Source organism: Podarcis cretensis, assembly GCF_951804945.1.
Source record: "Podarcis cretensis genome assembly, chromosome: 8".
NCBI classification, from domain to species: domain Eukaryota; kingdom Metazoa; phylum Chordata; class Lepidosauria; order Squamata; family Lacertidae; genus Podarcis; species Podarcis cretensis.
Window position 1 is genome coordinate 12,550,317 of NC_137177.1, and position 20,159 is coordinate 12,570,475.

The 20,159-nt window shown below is 42.4% G+C and overlaps 1 long non-coding RNA gene across 1 annotated transcript in view; it reads left to right on the top strand.

Annotated features, from left to right (window-relative positions):
- Positions 1-661: 661 nt before the first annotated feature.
- Positions 662-20,159, top strand: part of LOC307221804 — a 44,333-nt gene continuing 24,835 nt past the window's right edge. Inside the window, exons 1-2 of the long non-coding RNA XR_013841535.1 lie at positions 662-768; positions 13,559-13,712. This is a non-coding gene — a long non-coding RNA (uncharacterized lncRNA). The remainder of the gene's footprint in view (positions 769-13,558; positions 13,713-20,159) is intronic.

Sequence of the window (20,159 nt, forward strand, 5' to 3'; positions counted from 1 at the left end):
GCGCAGAAAAGCCCAGCCATGATGCAATGGACAATAGCAATGAATATTAACTTTGGGGGCAGGGCCCAGCATCCTCAAATATTTTATTGTGGGAGCCAAAGCCCCTTCCCCTGTAACCTTCACCCAACTCTTCTGCACCTGCCTCCTCTGCCCACATCACCCCCTTTGGGTCCCTGGCCATCCCTGACACTCTGTGAAGGTAATTGAGGGGGGTCTCCTAATAACTTTCAGCCCCCTTAATAATCTAGATTTCCCACCATTTTTGATGATACTGCTGTAAATGCTGCACCCCGTTATACAAGACTCACCAGTACTGATGCTGACTCCATAGTAGAAGCAGTGATCCTCCTTATTTTTATAGTTGAGGCACACAACTATCTGACATGAGGGAGAAGCAACTCAGGCCCTTGAGCCCATTGGGCATCCTCTGCTCATACTCAGGCAATGTCAAACAACCCTTGCTGTTAGTCCGCTCAGCGTATTTCTTTTGCAGATGCAATCCACATCTCGTTGTAGGTGAGTGGCGGGAATTGTACCAGCTTCCAGCATTTCTCCAAGTGCAGTGCTTTAGCCTTGCTGCATTCACTCAGAGCTACATTCCAAGATACAAAATGGTAGCCTCCCCCCCCCGCGCGCACACACACACGCACACACACATAATGGTGGACAATGTTCTACAAAACAGTCTTCTTTCTTAGGGAGATGCAATGATCTCAGGCAGGCAAACAAGCTCCGATAAGAATTAATGAGCTTCTTGGAAGATTTATGGTAAGTTTATTAACAATTAACACAGAGAGAGCAGCACGAGCCCACTATTCTCGGCTAAGAATTGCCCAGTCTGTGTCCCTGCCATGTATGCAACATGAAGGCCGACAATGTCCAGTCCTACCCCTCTTGTCCTTCTGTTGCATCTTAACCCTTTCCTATCTCCTGCTTTGTGGAGAAAGTGGGCAGACTTCACCCCCACTCTCTAAAGAAGAGTACTCTGAATGCTGCTTTCCTCCAGGTAGCCTAGCAACTCCCCCCAAGGTCGTCTCCCCCTTCATTCCCAGACTATGAGCTTCCTGGGTCCACTGCTCTAAAATGTCTTGAAACTCTGAAGGGTGCAGGGCTCAACTCACCCACTCTGGCTCTGCCTGTGACTGCGTTCTCTCAGTCTCAGAGTCAGACCTTTCCCAGTCGTCTGACTCTACTACATCCCTGGCAAATGTTCCCCCCAACAAATGTTGCATTTGGAAAAAACACACACACAATGCAACACTCATTATTGGTCACATATATTTATTTTGGACATGATTCATTGACCTCATTTTAACATGAAAGTCAAATACAGCCTTTCCTTGAGGAGGAGCTTCTAGAATTCTGGAAATAAAGGCTGGGGGGCTTCAGGCTGGGACCTCCCCTGCTTCAAGCACAAGGCAGCCAATTTCCCTAAATTGTGGGTTCTTCTGCGAGTTGGAGATTTGTTCTCTCTCTCAACTACAGTTCATAGACAGAGTGATTTGCTTTGACGCACTCTGCTCTAGTGATCCGGACTCCCAAATATTCACCCTTAATCTCTGTCAATCCATGAATGGAGCGACACATATTTGCCGTTGCACAGCCTCGGGTAGCAATCTTTATCGTATCATTCCATGTTGGGAAAAAAAACCACACAAACATGTGTGTGTGGGGAAAATGGAATAAACAGCTACAGGGATCTAGGCAGGAATTCATCAAGGTTTACCAATGATCTTGCAGTAACAGGGGTCTCCTAATAACTTTCAACACCCATGCCAACATATTTTGGGAGAAGCCATGACTGTTCAAGGTGGAGTGATACTGCTTTAAATGCATAGGGCAAATGGGGCCCTAGCTGCACTCAGCGAATGCAGAAACTCACCGTAAGTGCCGCTACCCCCAAAGTAGAAGCAGTGGTCCTCGTCATTTCCGCAGCTGATGGGTATTTTCGTGTAGGTGCACCGATCTCCTCCTAAGTAGAGGCAACTTGGACACTTCAGCCCATTGAGCTCCCTTTTATCAGGCTCAGGCACTGTAAAACAACCACCACCCAACCATCATCTTTCAGGCTGACCTGTTTCACAGGGTTTTTTGAGTCTAAAATGGTGAGCTCTTCGGAGCAAAGGGTAAATATTAAAAGCTGCTGCAGGAGAGGGACCCAGGTGAGGGGTGTTTCTTAGACTAAGGTAAAACTGTCAAGCTCTCTGGTTATTTTTGCTAATGGTTGCTGCAAGTGATTGTGTTATATTTATAGTATTTAAACACGAGTTTGGGGTTTTTAAAATATTTGCTATTGTTTTACTATGTTATTATGTAATGCAGATATCCTCTTAGAATGCACAGATCCCTTGGCAAAGACTGGAGCCCATGTTGCGGATGGTTGTAGAAGGCCTGGCCAATCCAGAGGCATCGTAGTGCCTCACCAGTCACACCTGAGGAGGCCTCAATATGTAGTTCAGCCCAGCCTAACTTCAAGCTTTGACGTTCTCAGTTCAAATCCCAACCCGAGCTTCTGTCTTCAGTTTGAAAAGGGCTGGAGGCAGTGGGAGGGAGGCAGACTCTGCCGAGAAGGCTGCCCTTCACCTCCATGGTGGCCCCACCTCTCTTCCTCTCCCCAAGGGGAAGGTGAGTTGCCCCTGCCCTGCTTGGAAACAGCTTCTGTCAGAGCTGGATGGCAGTGATGTTGGTGGGGTCCGGGGAGGGGTCTTCACAGCAGGGAGAGGGAAGCGAATGCCCCCGGGGCAACCAGCCCTCTTGCACCCCCCACTGCTGCTGCTGCTGCTACGACTTACGTTCAAAAGGTTCACTGTTGCACATATCTGTGTCACAGCAGTAGGTCTTGGTCACCATGTACATATCTGGCGTTACGGTGGCCCTGGAATAGCCTGTGCGGCAAAACTGTCCATTGGTGCAGGACCTGTAAATAAATTTCCTCCCAAAAGAAACTATAGAGGAAAGAAAAAACAAGACCTGGAGATATGGCTTGCCCACACAAGAGGACATATCCCCCAGGGGCAGCCTCCTATGAAAGCATTGCAGGCTGCTGCCACCTTTGCAGCTGTGGTTTGTTCCTTGGAGCCCAGATCTTCCACCTCCTCGGCAGCCCCTCCAAATGCCGCCTCTGTAATGGCCTCTTGGCAATTAGGAGGTGCTTCTGGTCTCCTCCCAGCCTTGTTGCCAACGTACATCTTATTCCCACATAAAATTCCAGTGTAGATCCCCATTCCCACCCCCTTGTTCCTGATGTAGATCTTCAGTCCCCCCTTCTTCTCTGCCTGGCCGGTGGGCAGCATTTCATGGTTCGCCTGAAGTGTCACACTATCTTGGGCTGGCCCAGCCTGGAGTGGAAAGAGAGACCTCTATTTGTTGAATGTGAGGCAGGGATGGAGAACTTTTGAAAAGTCCTCATGAAAATTCACCAGCATAGAATGCTGTTTCTATTCCAGTCGATATCAGTGATAGGCAAGACAGGACACCTCAAAGAATCGCACAAAGGTATTTCTAGATTCATCTGGCAGGGGAACAGACCTAGAATAAAATATAAATTTCATGACTGGACAACTGGATTGCAAAAATGGGAGAAGTGTGGATGTGGAAGGAAGGCTTTGTTTGGTTTTGCATATTGTTTTGGAAAGAACCAAGTAGGTAAGCTCACCTTCAAATGTGAACTGACTTGAATTTCCTTCTGGTTCCTACATGCAATACAGGATCTAGAACACTGCTTTATGAAAAGCTACACCCTGTGGTTTGTAGCTAAGATATGGCCTTAGAAAGTCTGGGGGTTTAGGAATTCCGGAGGCGGCGCCAACGGCAATGGCGGTCTCCTTCTACTTTTGAAGGGGAAGCTCCGCAGAAACGGGTCGCCCACTACGGCGAAGTGGAGACCCTCATCGGGAAACCACAGGCAGCGGAAGCCTGTGGCCGTGGGACTCAGCGGGCACCATCAGCGCCCCCCGAATTTGCAAAGGGACCTCGTAGGGGGTCCCGGAGCATGACGGGTCGGCGCGGTGCTGTGAGTCGATCACTCTTTCTGTGGGGTGAAGCCGCAAAGCTCTTGTCGGTGAGCGCTGACCTTTTTCCTGGGACTATTCGGCTAAGAAAACAACTACCCGTGAGTAGGTGAAGTTTAATGAACCTGCGATCAATTGGAAAATAGAGTTTGAATTTGGCACTGAAGCGGGAGGCGCAACCAAGAAGTCCGTCTCCTGGCTCTGTTTAAGGTTTTAAAGCAATGACGTTTAAGCCTAATGCTTTGGAGATTGTGATTTTAAAGACTTAAATCTCAACATCAAACAGAAGATCCCCCCTCAAGTAAACTGAGGGGGAAAGGGATAAATTTGATCTTTGTCTCTTCATTTGTGGATTTACAAAAACTTCTGAACTCCCGGCAATTGGGCTGCCAAGTTGTCAGAACTGTCAGGCTGCTTTGAACTGTTATATTGTAACTCGCACTCCTTGGAGACATTGTAACTTTATTAGGACTAACTCTGCAAAAGTTAAAGGTTTTGGAAGGTTTTCTGGAGATTAGCTACTGTGTAAACATCTAAGGGACGCTTTGAAAATTGAGAAAGACTCTATAAATTGTGACTTTAAACATAGTGTCCCTTTAGTGGAGTATTGAAACTGTGCAACTACTGGGGGATTTTTCCATCTCTGGACTTGGGGATTTTCCATGGGAAGAGCTGACTGTGGGACTGACCTTGATTCATAGACAGAAGTGGGTTGAGCAGGATAACAAGATCAACTAAAACCAAAACACAGCAGCCTAGCATAATTTCTCAGTTACGCAGATCATCTTTTCCCAGTCTTCCTGTGGCACAAGAGGAAGACTTAGATCAAACTGGGCCTGAAGGAATGGCCTCAGGAGGGGACTTTACTTCTGTGTTAAATAAAATTTATGAAAAATTGGATGGCCTAAGTAAGCAAGTGACTGAACAATCAACTAAAATTGATCAAAATACAGCTAGTATTAATAATTTGAGCAAGCAAGTTAATTTAAATGCTCAATCTATTGGGAAATTATTGGAAGACACTACATTAAACTGTAAAACAGGCAAGTTTTAATTAATAAAAGACTAGGTCAAGAGTTTATCTCATCGGATAAGGTAAAGAAGAGAGGAGTTGTTATTTACGCAAACGAAAGCCTATCACCAAAATTTCTTTTTAAAGATGAACAAGGAAGAATTTTGGCAATTGAAATTCAAACCCAAGGAGAAAAATTTTTGATTTTAGGAATTTACGCACCAAATGAGGGGAAATTGGAATTCTATAAGAAGTTGCATGAGACAATGTTGGACTACATGGACTATAACAACATCATTATGATGGGAGATATGAATGGAGTGGTATCTACGAACATGGATAAAGCACAAAAACAGATTGTAACAAAAGAGGGCAGACTACCGAAAACTTTTTTTGAATTGACTGACAATATGGATTTGATTGACATATGGAGAACTAAAAATCCCCTAGGTAGAGAAGGGACATTCTTTTCTGAAGCCAAAATGACATGGACTAGAATTGACCAAATATGGATAACTAGAGGACTGGCACCTAAGATAAGAAAGGTGGAAATCTGCCCAAAAACTTGCTCCGACCATAATGCTGTAAAGATGGAAATGAAACTAACACCAATCGGTTCCTTCAGATGGAAGATGAATGACACCTTATTAAGAGACCAAGAGATTGTTAAGAAGGCCCAAAAGACCTTGAGAGACTATTTTGAAGTAAATTTGAAAACCACGGTTGAAAAAAGAGTAATCTGGGACGCAAGTAAAGCGGTGATGAGAGGGTTTTTGATACAACAGAATGCAATAAAAAAGAGAACTCAAAATGAGAAAAAAGACAAAATTTTGGAGAAAATAAAAGGAGAGAAGAAATTAAGATCAAAACCAAAGTCACAAGAGATTTTGAGAGAAATTAAGTTATATCAAGTACAATATATGAAACTGATAAATCAGGAAGTAGAGTGGAAAATTAAACAAATGAGACAGAAGACTTTTGAGTCGGCTAATAAATGTGGAAAACTACTAGTGTGGCAGTTGAAAAAAAAGACAGAAGTTAAACACGATTATAAATCTTGAGATTGAAGGGAAAAATATCCAGAATCCTGTGGAGATTAGAAAGTGCTTCCAGAGATACTTCAAACAACTTTATACACAAGGGCCACAGAAAGAGACTGTTATAGACCAATTTTTAAGAACTAATGGATTACAAAAAATATCTCAAGAAAATAAGATAATGTTGAACTATAAAATTACAGAACAGGAGATTGAAGGTGCCATTCAGAATATGCAACTGGGCAAGTCTCCAGGGCCGGACGGGCTAACCTCCAAGTATTACAGGACTTTGAAAGATTATTTAATCCAACCACTAAAGGAGGTTTGTAACGAAATCATGGAGGGGAAGAAGGCTCCGGAGTCGTGGAAAGAAGCTTTCATCACACTTATACCGAAATCTGAATCTGAAAAGACACAACTTAAGAACTACCGTCCCATATCCCTTTTAAATGTGGATTACAAAATTTTTGCAGATATTTTAGCCAATAGACTAAAAAGAGTGTTAACTGAAGTGATACATAAGGATCAGGCAGGCTTTCTCCCAGGCAGACATTTGTCTGACAATACAAGGAACATAATTGACATTTTGGAGTTATTGCAAATGAATATTAACACAAAAGCAGTTTTAATTTTTATTGATGCGGAGAAGGCCTTTGATAATATCTCTTGGAACTTTATGAAGAAAAACCTTAAGGGAATGGGAGTGGGACAAGGCTTTGAAAATGGTATAGATGCAATCTATTCAGAACAAAAAGCAAAATTGATAGTTAATAATGTGGTGACAGAAGAATTTAAGATAGAAAAAGGAACACGACAGGGCTGCCCTATCTCTCCATTATTATTTATTTCGGTCCTGGAGGTGCTGTTGAACATGATTAGAAGGGACCGTTTGATTAAAGGAATTCAGGTCGGAGCTAAACAATACAAACTGAAGGCCTTTGCAGATGACCTGGTTTTGACATTATAGGAGTCAGAATCTAGTACGAAAAGGGTTTTAGAACTGACTCAAGAATTTGGTCATGTGGCAGGATTTAAACTAAATAAGCTTAAAGCTAAAGTTTTAGAGAAAAACTTAACACTAACGGAAAAAGAAAGGTTTCAGAATGAGACAGGTTTAACTGTGGTTAAGAAAGTGAAATACCTGGGGATTAATATGACAGCAAAAAATTTGAATTTATTTAAAGACAATTTTGAGAAATGTTGGCTAGAAGTAAAAAAAGATTTAGAAACTTGGTCAAAATTGAAGCTTTTCTTGTTGGGTCGAATTGCAGCTATAAAGATGAATGTATTGCCAAAAATGTTGTTTTTGTTTCAAACTTTACAGATTGTGGACAAGATGGACTGTTTCAAGAAGTGGCAGAGAGATATTTCCAAATTTGTCTGGCAGGGCAAAAAACCCAGAATAAAATTTAAAATATTAACTGATGCAAAGGAAAGAGGGGGGTTTGCCCTGCCAGACATCAAGCTTTACTATGAATCAGCAGCATTCTGCTGGTTGAAAGACTGGCTGCTTCTTGAGAATACTGACATTTTGGATTTGGAAGTTTTTAATAATGCTTTTGGGTGGCATGCATATTTGTGGTACGACAAGGTTAAAGCTCATAGAGTATTTAAAAACCATATTGTCAGAAAAGCGTTGTTTAATGTCTGGACAAGATACAAAGATTTATTGGAGAACAAAACCCCAAGGTGGTTGTCACCTATGGAAGCTAAGGCTCTGAAAAGACTCAATATGCAGGCCAAGTGGCCGAAATATTGGGAGATATTTTTTTTTTTTTAAATAAAATTTTTATTAATTTCCAAATTTTTTAACATAAACAAAAACAACATAAAAACAAACACAAAAACTCATATTTTCTTAACCTTATTTCCATAACCCTCTTTTCCCGGACTTCCCCATACCTTTCCCTTTCTGCATCCTTAATTTTAAACCATTATTCAGCAACCCTTCTTAACAATTAAATGTAAATTCATTCTCTTTTTCAATTCCACCCTAAAATTAAACACAATTTTCCACTGCAATTCTATGTCTTCTTTTCCCTCAGCATTTTAGCACTCCTCAATTTTATAATAGTTCTTAAGATACATCTTAAATTTCTTCCAATCTTCTTCCACAGTCTCTTTCTCTTGGTCGCGGATTCTGCCGGTCATTTCTGCCAATCCCATAAAGTCAATCACTTTCGCCTGCCATTCCTCCAGCGTGGGTAGCTCTTGTGTCTTCCAATACTTTGCTAGAAGAATCCTTGCTGCCGCAGTAGCGTACAAAAAGAAATTCTTATCCTTCTTCGGCACCAACTGGCTGACCATACCCAAGAGAAATGCCTCTGGTTTCTTGTTAAAGGTGCACTTAAGCACTTTCTTAATTTCATTATAAATCATTTCCCAGAAGGCCTTAATCTTTGGGCAGGTCCACCAAAGGTGGAAAAAGGTACCTTCAGTCTCTTTACATTTCCAACATTTGTTATTGGGCAGATGATAAATCTTCGCAAGCTTGACTGGGGTCATGTACCACCTGTAAATCATTTTCATAATGTTTTCTCGTAAGGCATTACATGCCATGAATTTAATACCTGTGGTCCATAACTGCTCCCAGTCAGCAAACATAATGTCATGACCTATGTCCTGTGCCCATTTAACCATAGCAGACTTCACTGTCTCATCTAATGTATTCCACTTCAACAGCAAGTTATACATTCTTGATAAATTCTTAGTATTGGGTTCTAACAGTTCTGTTTCTAGTTTCGATTTCTCCACCTGGAAACCAGTTTTCCTGTCTTGTTTGTAGGCCTCCATTATTTGAAAATAATGGAGCCAATCTCGTACCTTGGACTTTATTTTCTCATAACTTTGTAATTTAAATTCACCACCTTCTTGTTCTAAAATTTCAGAATATTTCGGCCAATTAGTTCTCATATTAAGTTTCTTTACCTCCTTGGCCTCCATAGGTGAGAGCCACCTGGGAGTTTTATTTTCCAATAAATCTTTGTACCGTATCCAAACATTATATAGTGCTTTCCTGACAATGTGATTTTTAAAACCCTTATACACTTTAACCTTGTCATACCAGATATATGCATGCCAACCAAAGTTATTATCAAATCCTTCCAAATCTAGAATGTCTGCATTTTCAAGAAGTAGCCAATCTTTTAACCAGCAGAAAGCTGCCGATTCATAGTAGAGTCTTAAGTCCGGCAGGGCAAACCCCCCTCTTTCTTTAGAATCGGTAAGTATCTTAAACTTAATTCTGGGCTTTTTGCCCTGCCAGACGAATTTAGATATATCTTTCTGCCACTTCTTGAAACAGTCCAGTTTATCAACAATTTGTAATGTCTGAAACAAAAATAACATTCTAGGCAATACATTCATTTTGATTACTGCGATTCGACCCAACAAGGAAAGCTTCAGGTTTGACCATATTTCTAAATCTTTCTTTATCTCAGTCCAGCACTTATCATAGTTATCCTTAAATAAGTTTACATTCTTAGATGTCATGTTAATCCCCAGGTATTTTACACTCTTTGCCACCAGTAACCCAGTTTCCTCTTGGAATCTCTCTCTTTCAACATTTGTTAAGTTTTTTTCCAGTACCTTGGTTTTTTGTTTGTTCACCTTAAATCCTGCGACCTGGCCGAATACTTGAATTAGTTCTAGAGCTCTTTTGGTACTAGTGTCTGGCTCTTGCAAGGTCAATACTAAGTCATCTGCAAAGGCCTTCAATTTGTAGTGTCTGGCTCCGACCTGAATCCCTTTTACCAGCTGGTCCCCCCTAATCATATTTAGCAGAACCTCCAGGACCGATATAAAAAGTAATGGGGATATTGGGCACCCCTGACGTGTCCCTTTTTCTATAGGTAATTCATCCATAACCACATTATTTACAATTAGCTTTGCCTTTTGCTCAGAATAAATTGCACTTATACCATTTTCAAACCTTTGGCCTACCCCCATCCCGTGGAGATTCTTTTTCATAAATTTCCAAGATATATTGTCAAAGGCTTTCTCCGCGTCCACAAAAATTAAAACTGCCTTTGTATTAATGTTCACTGTCAACATTTCTATAATGTCAATTATATTCCTTACATTGGTAGATATATGCCTACCCGGGAGAAAGCCTGCCTGATCTTTATGGATCTCCTCCACCAGCACCTTCTTTAATCTTTTTGCCAAAATGTCTGCAAAAATTTTATAATCCACATTAAGTAGTGATATAGGGCGGTAGTTCTTGATCTGTTTTTTATCAACCTCAGTCTTTGGTATAAGTGTGATGAAGGCTTCTTTCCACGTCTCAGGTGCCCTTTTCCCCTCTAATATCTCGTTACAAACCTCCTTAAGCGGCTGTATTATCCAGTCTTTCAAAGCTTTGTAGTATCTGGAGGTTAATCCATCTGGCCCTGGAGATTTCCCCAGTTGCATATTTTGAATGGCACCCTCAATTTCTTGTTCAGTTATTTTCTCATTTAAAAGCAACATACTTTGTTGCGAAATTTTTTGTAATCCATATTTCTTGAGAAATTCTTCCATTTCTCTTTCGTTTTCCGGCCCTTGTGCGTACAGTCTTCTGAAATAACTCTGAAAGCAATTGCTGATCTCATTTGGTTTAGAAATGTTCTTTCCGTCTACCTCCAAACTTGTGACTGTGTTCAATTTCTGTCTCTTCTTCAATTGCCATGATAGGAGTTTTCCACATCTATCTGCCGATTCGAATGTCTTTTGTCTCATTCGTTTAATTTTCCATTCAATCTCCTGATTCATCAATTCCATATATTGCTTCTGGTACAGTTTAATTTCTCTCAAGATCTCATGTGACTTTGGGTTAGATCTCAATTTCTTTTCACTGTCTTTTATCTTTTCCAAAATTTTATCTTTCTTCTCCTGCTGTTTCCTCCTTTTCAAGGAATTCTGCTGTATCAGGAAACCCCTCATCACGGCCTTGCTTGCGTCCCAGATCACTCGTTTCTCCACTTCTGTCCTCAGATTCATCTCAAAGTAGTCCTTCAAAGTCTTTTGGGCCTTTTGGTACACCTCTGGATCTCTGAATAGGGTGTCATTCATTCTGAAATATTGGGAGATATTAGAACAAGAAGGAGACATATTGAAATTGCAGAGTTTTGAGAAATTAAAAGATAAAGTGCGAGATTGGCTGCATTATCATCAAATTAGAGAAGCCTATAATTTGGATAAGAAAATGGGCTTCCAGGTGGAAAAATCAAAACTGGAAACAGAATTGTTAGAACCAAAAACTAAGATACTTTCAAGAATGTATAACTTGCTGTTAAAATGGAATACACAGGATGAAACGGTCAAATCAGCTATGATTGAATGGGCGCAAGACATTGGTCATAACATTATGTTTGCTGACTGGGAACAATTGTGGACCACAGGTATGAAATTTACGGCATGTAATGCCTTAAGAGAGAATATTATGAAAATGATTTATAGGTGGTACATGACCCCGGTCAAGCTTGCAAAAATCTATCATTTGCCTGATAATAAATGTTGGAAATGTAAAGAAACTGAGGAAACATTCTTTCACCTTTGGTGGACGTGCCCAAAGATTAAGGCTTTCTGCGAAATGATCTATAATGAACTGAAAAAGGTATTTAAATATACCTTCCTTTAGAAACCAGAGGCCTTTCTCCTGGGCATTGTCGGCCAATTGGTGTCAAAGAAAGACAGAACATGTTTTATGTACACAACAACAGCAGCAAGAATACTCATTGCAAAACACTGGAAGTCGCAAGATTTGCCCACCCTGGAAGAATGGCAGATGCAAGTGATAGACTATATGGAGTTGGCAGAAATGACTGGCAGAATCCGAGACCTGGGAGAAGAGTCGGTGGAAGAGGACTGGAAGAAGTTTAAAGATAATTTGCAGAAGCATTGTAAAATGTTTGAATGTTAAAATGATGTTGGATTTAAAGATAATATGGCACTAGTGACATAGTTAAAAGGAATATGCAAAAATGATTAAAAAGAAAAGGGGGAAAAGACCAGAGTAATATTATGTCAAATGGCACAAGGGGTTAAGTTATTAAGAATAGTTGAAAATTGATTTGAAAAGAGAAGAAAAATTGGAGACATAATAGGCTGAAACATATAATTATAAATGAGATCTGAAAGAGGGTAAGGATTTGCTGAACTTGATTGTGTAAAAGGGAACACAAAAGGGGAGATGTGAGGAAGTCAAGAAAGAGGGTTATAGAATTATGAAGTTAAAAATTGGGGTTTTTTTTATCTCTCATATGCTTCTATGGTTAGTTTTCTTTTTTTTCTCTTTTGATGTATCTTTTTTGTTGTATGTCTGTTTTATTTTCTATTATCTATGTATCTTTTTTGTAAAATCTTAATAAATATCTTAAAAAAAAAGAGAAAGTCTGGGGGTTTATGTCTGGTGGTCAAAAAGGCTGAAAGTTCTTCTCACTCCATTCGGCCTCTGAAACGGAAGAAATGCAGAGCTGATCTATGTCTTCATTACACTCCTGAATGGTGGTGTTTTTGCAGTCTTCATCATTAGTCCAACAAAACTGACATTTCAGAGATGCCACTGCAGACATGGGGAAATGGGTTTAGAAAACCTTAGCACCATCCACATATGGGAAATGGGTACATTAAGGCACATCAGCACCACAGTGCTTCCTACAAAGTCCATCTCATGAGAGGCAGCAAAGGCCACCAACTTGGATGGCTTAAGAAAAGGAATAGATAAATTCAAGGGGGTTAATAAGTCTGTTGCTGGCTTCCAGCCTCAAGAGATATTTTCTCTCTCTAACACTGTAGGCACTATTAGATCCTGCTTGCGAACTTCCCATAGGCATCTGGTTCACCATGGTGACAACAAGATAGTGGACCAAACGGGCCATTTTTCACTTATGCAGTGCTGTATATATATGTTTCCCCTGTAGTTCTTAAGCTGTGTGTGAATGGGGGCTGAGTCTTGGAAAGACCAGAGAATGATTGTCCTAGGTGGCTCCTGCAGTCTGAGAGAGAGGACCTGTAGGGCAGGTGTGAGGAAACCTTTGACACTCCACAAGTAGCTGAACTACAACTCCCATCAGCTCCAGAAAGCATGACCAATGGCTCTGGATGATGAGCACTGGAGTTTGTCAAAGATGCTCCACATGTGCACTAGCAGAACTTAAAAAGGAAAGGTATATTTATTTGAGAAGTGGTGAGGAGATAAAACCTCATGGAGGAGGGGCGGGGGCTAAGCTTTAATGTGTGAGTACCTGTAGGATGAGTTTCACCATATTGCCTATTGAATTGAAAATGAATTATGGGCAAGCAGCTCAGTGGAATAACTACTTCGCCTTGTCTTTAGTCTGTGTCAAGCCAACCTGAGGAGTTCAGTAATGAAATGGGAGTCAATATCCTTGGGGTGCATTTTGTATCACCAGGACACCCCTGAGTGGAGAAAAACCTCCTATTGTCGACATAACACTCTGCATATGTTTTTCTGGAATCTTTCTCTTTCTTACTCTCTTTTTCTCACTCTTATACAGACTCACCAATATGGACCTGAATCCGCCCTTCACTTATAACTGACTATACAGTACACTGAAAAGGGGAAGGGATGGCAGTGAAGGGAAGAAATTGAGGTTAATAGACACAGCACTGATAGCAGCAAAGGAGGAGAGTAATCCTGGTATTAATAAGGTGAGTGGTGTGAAGCAATGGAAGAGGACAGAGGCTGGGGACCTACAGCAAATATTTTGGGGGTGTCAAGGCCCCCAGAGCCCCCTAGAGTTGGTGCCACTGTCAGTAGAGCTAGCTGGATGGGGTCGTTGGAGGAACAAAAGGGTGATGATAGTCAGTCATTAACTCATTAAGAAGGCCATTAAGATAAACTCTTTGGGCCAGATAGAAAATGGGGAAAACACCTACCTGAAGTGAGCGATAGTTAGGAGAGACAAAAGGATAGAGTTTCAGAGGAAGCTGCAGAATCTGAGTGTACGATGAGGTAAACAAACAGAAAAAAGTGCAAGTAACATATTCTTTGTTGTAGATGAAAGCTAGAATTCTGGTTTATGCAAGAGTGGACAACTGCCTCCCTTACACCCCTAATGGACTTTGGGATACTAAACCTCTCAGTATGTATTTGGTTAAATAAAAACAAATATAAATATTGGGAACAAAAACAATCTATCATTGAGGTTCCTTTGTAGTCTGGCCTTGTGCTTTATTCCTCTACTTTTCAAAGGAACAACAAGTCCTTTCTTATACTGCTTTAATGGCTGACCCCCCCCCCCGTTAGTTCCTTCTTGGAAACATGATGAAGAGCATAGAGGAGGCAGGAGATCAGGAGTGTCTTCTTCATTCTAGAGAGCTGAAGAGCCAGGAAGGAGTTTGAGAGCAGCACTGGGCTGTACATGGAACTGATGCATTAAGAGGCTTCATTGGAGGAATTTACAGATGATGTCAAGGAGCACTTTGCCAGCACCCAGGAACAACGGATTCAGGACAGTGTCATAAATTGCTAGAATTCTAATTATGCTATACCATAATGTAAAGCACAGTGCTGAAAACAAATTAAATATCTTCCCCCTTCCAAGTACTCCAAGGACACGTCCCTCCTAATCTGTGCCAGCCTCAATTTCACATCCTTACTAATCTAGATTCTATTATCTGAGACAGGCAGGCAGAGAGAGAGAGAGAGAGACTGTGCTTTTGTAATTCAACAGCTGCAGACCCAAGGTTGGGAAACACTGGCCTAGAGGACCATAGCTTCTCATTCCTGATATAGGAGTTCTTTAAAGTCTGCTCTGATTTTCATCATCCTGAGGAGAAGCAAAAACCCCATCAAACTTGGTTAGCTCATCAACATTTTTGCACCTGCGAAACATTGGTAGAGTTAAAACTGTCAAGAATTCAGGGCCGGTCAGAGGTATGTGCCTATCTCTCCAGGCACCGGCTGAATTCTTTTGACCTCCCTCCGGCGACTCCCGGTAGGAAAAACACACGAGGTCCGTTCCGGCGATTTTCCTCAGGCTGTGAGAAAAACACACCAAACTGCTTCTCCTCCTCCCTGCTCTCCAGCATATCCCCAGGGAGGGGAATCAGACACAGACAGAAATGTATCTACATGTTTTATTCCTGTCTTCAGCAGTCAAACAGTAAAAGATGTCCACTCTCTTCAACAAACAGAGAGAAACTCCAAACTCCACCCATGTACATCCTGTACAGGTCATATGACACACACACTGAGCTAACATCCGGTGCTCAGTACAGAATGGACTGCCCCTTTGTTTCCATGGCAACAGTCACACACATCCTGTCTGGCTTTGCAGCCACAAGCAGCTGACTGGGCAGCTATAGCCTTTGCTTGCTGCTGCATTGCTGCTTTAGAATAACATACTCCCCCTAAAGTATCAATGCGTGCTGCGAGCAAAGCGTCATCCAGAGAAGAAAACAAACAGTTGTTATATTTATAACACTCCCCTGTTGTTTCCGTTCCACCCTTGGAACTACCCGCCACTGGTTTTACCAATGTACCTCTCTGGTTGTGTGACTTCCAAGGAATGAGTGCTTCTGTATTACCTTGGTTAGCAACTCTCTGTTGTGCCTTTGTCTCTGACTCAGACACAGCTTCTATCTGACCTTGGTCGTTTACAACAGCAACACATGCAATAGCTTGGTTGGCAAACTCTTTTGAATACCTCTTGGGTGGTACACCCTTCGTTGCTCTCTCAGACCTACGTAAGAGGTGCTGCTCTCCCTTGCTTTCTGGTTCAGCCTCTGAACTCTCTGAAGAACCAGTACTAAGCTTAATCAGTGGTTCATCCTCCTCTTCTGAGGGTCTAGTCACAATGTGAGATTTCCTCTCAATGACTGTGACAACTGAGCTGTCTGAGCTATCGCTGTCATCATTAGTACTACTGAACTCAATAAGATCAAACTCATCATCATCAGCATCATCATCAGAATCATCATCAACTCCTGTGGGAAATGTGTGAACAATCACTCGCTCCTGTTCAGGAGCACTCTCTAGGAACTTTGTGAGAATCACCTTACCAGATTCAGACAAAATTACTCTGTAGAGACCCTTTTCATAACCCACAAAAATGCCTCTGGCATTCTTTACTCCACCTGGAGCTTCTGTTCTCACATGAGACCCGAAAACCTTGAAATGGGCAACAGAAGGTTTTCTGTGGAACAGTTTCGCAAAAGGAGAACATCCCAAGTCTTTTGAAACCTTTCTCAACCACGTGTAACAAAATGACATTAGTGACTCAGCCCAGTACTCATGTGGCAGATGTGAACTAAGCAATTGCGCATGCATTCCCTTTTGCAATTCTTTGTTCACCCTAACACAGACACATCTGTTCCAAGCTTCTTCGGAGGCTGCAAGTTTGTGTCTTATCCCTTTCTTCTTCAGGAACCTCTGGAAATCCTGTAAGAGAAAAATTGGCTTCTCATCTGTGCAAAGACAATCTATGTCAGCATCATGCATATTTTTAACCTTGTCACAAAACTTTTTAAACCTTTCTAAGGCTTCTTTCGGTCTCTCCAAAAGATAAATCCAGACAAAACCTGTAAAAGAATCAACACATATTAGGTAATACTTTGCATTGCCTCTAGATGGTGCTAAAGGACCAATCACATCAGCATACACCCGCTGAAATGCCTTGTCGACCCTCGAGGTGACCTGCTTGGCGTTCTTTTCAGCTACACCTGCAAAAGAAATCATGTTAGAATCACAAGAATTACATTCCATGTAATCACTTTGATCAAAAGTCAACAAATACAGTCCATCTTTCTCTTTGGCAGAAAGATACAACTCTCCATCTTTGTAGATCTCGCAGTGTTGATCATCATAGGACAGTTTTAGTCCCTTCTTGGCAATCTGCGAAACGCTGAGCAGATTGTACTTCAACTCTGGAACCAAATAAACACCGTTTATAGTCAAGTTCAGACTTTTAAGATACACAGTCCCAATTCCGGTGGCTTCCAGCTCTCGACCGTTGGCTTGTTGTACAACGAAGCTTTGCTTCTTTAACGACGAAAACAAATCCCTGCGATGGGTCATGTGAACCGTCGCTCCCGTGTCTAAAATGAAGGAATTCCCCACTTGTGGTGTGGCTTTTAGGGACATCAAAGCCTTTGCAGGCTTCGCCTGTGACTTGGCATGACTTCTGCCTGACGCCTCAGACTTCGTGGAGCTTCCCTTGGCTCCTTTGTTCTGATGTGGCTTCCTGCAGTACCGCTGAAGATGCCCAGTCTGCCCACAATTGAAACATTGGAAACGTTCAAAGCTACGGCGTCTCCTCCAGTAGCTACAGCAGTGGGGGTGTTAGAACTCCGTTCTTCCCTCCCCCTGTCCTTGACTTCCAGGGCGGCAAGTCTGTCATGTTCGTTCAGAACCACAGCAAAGACCCTGTCCGCCGTTAGATCTTGCGCTGGGAGAGACCCCAGCTGACTGGCAACCGTTTTGTAAGTCCGATTCAGGCTGCTGATCACCATGAAGCAAAACACTTCCTCCTGCAGACGGAAATTGCGTTCCACCATCTGCTGACGCAGAAATTTCATTTCCGTCAGGTGCGCTTGAACATCTCCATCAGGCGCAAGCCTCAGGTTGGTCAGCTTTTCAAAATACAGCAATGCTGAAGAACCTGCATCTCTCTGATGTGTCCTTCTCAGCGTGTCCCAAACATCTTTCGCGTGCGGTAAATCTTGTATATGAATAAGTTGAGAGTCTGACACGCACAGAATTATAGCAGTTCTGGCCTTCATATCCTGTGACTCCCAAACAGGCGTTGGTGCTGCAGGGATGGGGTTCTCAATCACCCTAAACAGTCTCTGATTCTGCAGCAAGGCCTTCATCTTAATAGACCAAGATGCATAATTGTCACTGGTCAAGAGGGGTGGAGAAGGCAGGCTTCCCTTCTTGACATCCATTTTGAGTCCTTGCATTGACTCTCAAACACAAGCCTCTAAAATCCAATAGCTGGCTTGTTTACACTCTGTGCACCTGGCAGCAATAACACTGGCTGCTTGGAAAGTCCCTTCCAACAGTTCCTTTGTAAAGGCCTAGTCAAAACACGAGCTGTTTGTGCCTCTCTGGGCATAGCCTGACTTCCAGCCCTTATCTGCGTTGCTAAGCAACCACATTCCTTTCCTTGGACAGGAAAAACCACAGGAATGTTTGGAATGCAGACTCTTCTCTCTCGGAGCTGTTTTTCCCAAACGTTGCTCCCATGAAGCAGAGAATGAATCCATCTGCATTCACACTCTTAAGCCCGAAAATCTCATACCTGGGCTCCGTAGCTTGGCTTTCAGCTTCTTCTGGTCAGCTTCTGGCTGCAGAGAATCAGCTTCCATCTCAGGCTTCCATGGAGAGGGATGAATACAGTCTCCTTGATGCAGACTCCCATGGATCGTAGCAACCGTCAACTGCTACCAATGTCAAGAATTCAGGGCCGGTCAGAGGTATGTGCCTATCTCTCCAGGCACCGGCTGAATTCTTTTGACCTCCCTCCGGCGACTCCCGGTAGGAAAAACACACGAGGTCCGTTCCGGCGATTTTCCTCAGGCTGTGAGAAAAACACACCAAACTGCTTCTCCTCCTCCCTGCTCTCCAGCATATCCCCAGGGAGGGGAATCAGACACAGACAGAAATGTATCTACATGTTTTATTCCTGTCTTCAGCAGTCAAACAGTAAAAGATGTCCACTCTCTTCAACAAACAGAGAGAAACTCCAAACTCCACCCATGTACATCCTGTACAGGTCATATGACACACACACTGAGCTAACATCCGGTGCTCAGTACAGAATGGACTGCCCCTTTGTTTCCATGGCAACAGTCACACACATCCTGTCTGGCTTTGCAGCCACAAGCAGCTGACTGGGCAGCTATAGCCTTTGCTTGCTGCTGCATTGCTGCTTTAGAATAACAAAAACAACACCCACCCACCCACACCCTGCTAAAACCATGCCAATGATTGCAATAAAAACATCATGGCACCAGCTCTTCCTTTAAAGTAGTCAGTTCCCAAAAGCCCATTGGAACAAGAAAGTCTTCACCTGTGCACTGCCATCATACTTTCTGACTCAGGTACACCTTCCTGGGGTCATGTCTAGTTTGGTCAGATGAGCAGTTATTACCTGACTTGTCAGACTAGGTGTCCATTGAGGGTCCCTTCCAGCTTTATCATTCTATGACTTCTGCAGGTCAGATTCCAGATCAAGTCTCCAGCCGCAGCGATGGACAGTACTGATCCTGATGGTGATCGAACCCCCCACTACCCCTTGAAATTCCTGCTGTTGTTATTGACTACTTGCTTCTCACCTTAAAGTCTCAGGATGGTTTGTGGGATTAAAGCATAACATTCAGAATAGTTTAAAGCAATTTATAATCAGAGAAATAAGGTGGGTTCTAAAAATATTTTAGAAATTAATAAAGGTTTGCATTCCTTTCTCATAACACTAGAATCTGTGGGCAGCCAATGAAACTGAATGTTGGAAGATTCCAGACAGATGGAAGAAAGTGCTGCTTGAAATAGCATGTAGTTAAACTCTGGAATTTGCTCACAGTATTCCTTTGAATATCAGTTGCTGGGAATCACAAGTGGGGAGAGTGGTGTTCCCGTCAAGGCTTTGCACAGGCATCTAATTGGCCATTGCGACAACAGGGTTCTGGAACAGCTGGCGTTCTAAAACCAAGGCATGCTTTCCCATAGAAAGTAATGCAAAATCGATTAATCCATTCCAGACTTTCAAAAACAACACCTAAAATATGGTTACCAGATTTGTTTCAATGAATTCGGGGACACTTTTTAAAAGATAAATAAATTACATGCTTTATTATCCCTAATTACATCTATACATCAGCTGTTTTGCTGTCTTCAGAAGTCCGGAGGAGGAGAGAAACCTGCGGGGTGGAGTTGGAAGCAGAGTTTGAGAATACGACTGTGGGACGATCACAGATTCATAGATTTGCAAAGGACCTCTGAGGGGCATGCAGGCCAACCCCCTGCAACTGAGGTACCTCAACTCAAGGAGCCTCAACTTAAAAGAACACAAGGCTTCCCTGCTCCAATTTGACTTCTGCAGTTCCCGGCCATCAGGTTCATGCTGTCTCTCACGCTCAACTGCCCTGCTCTGC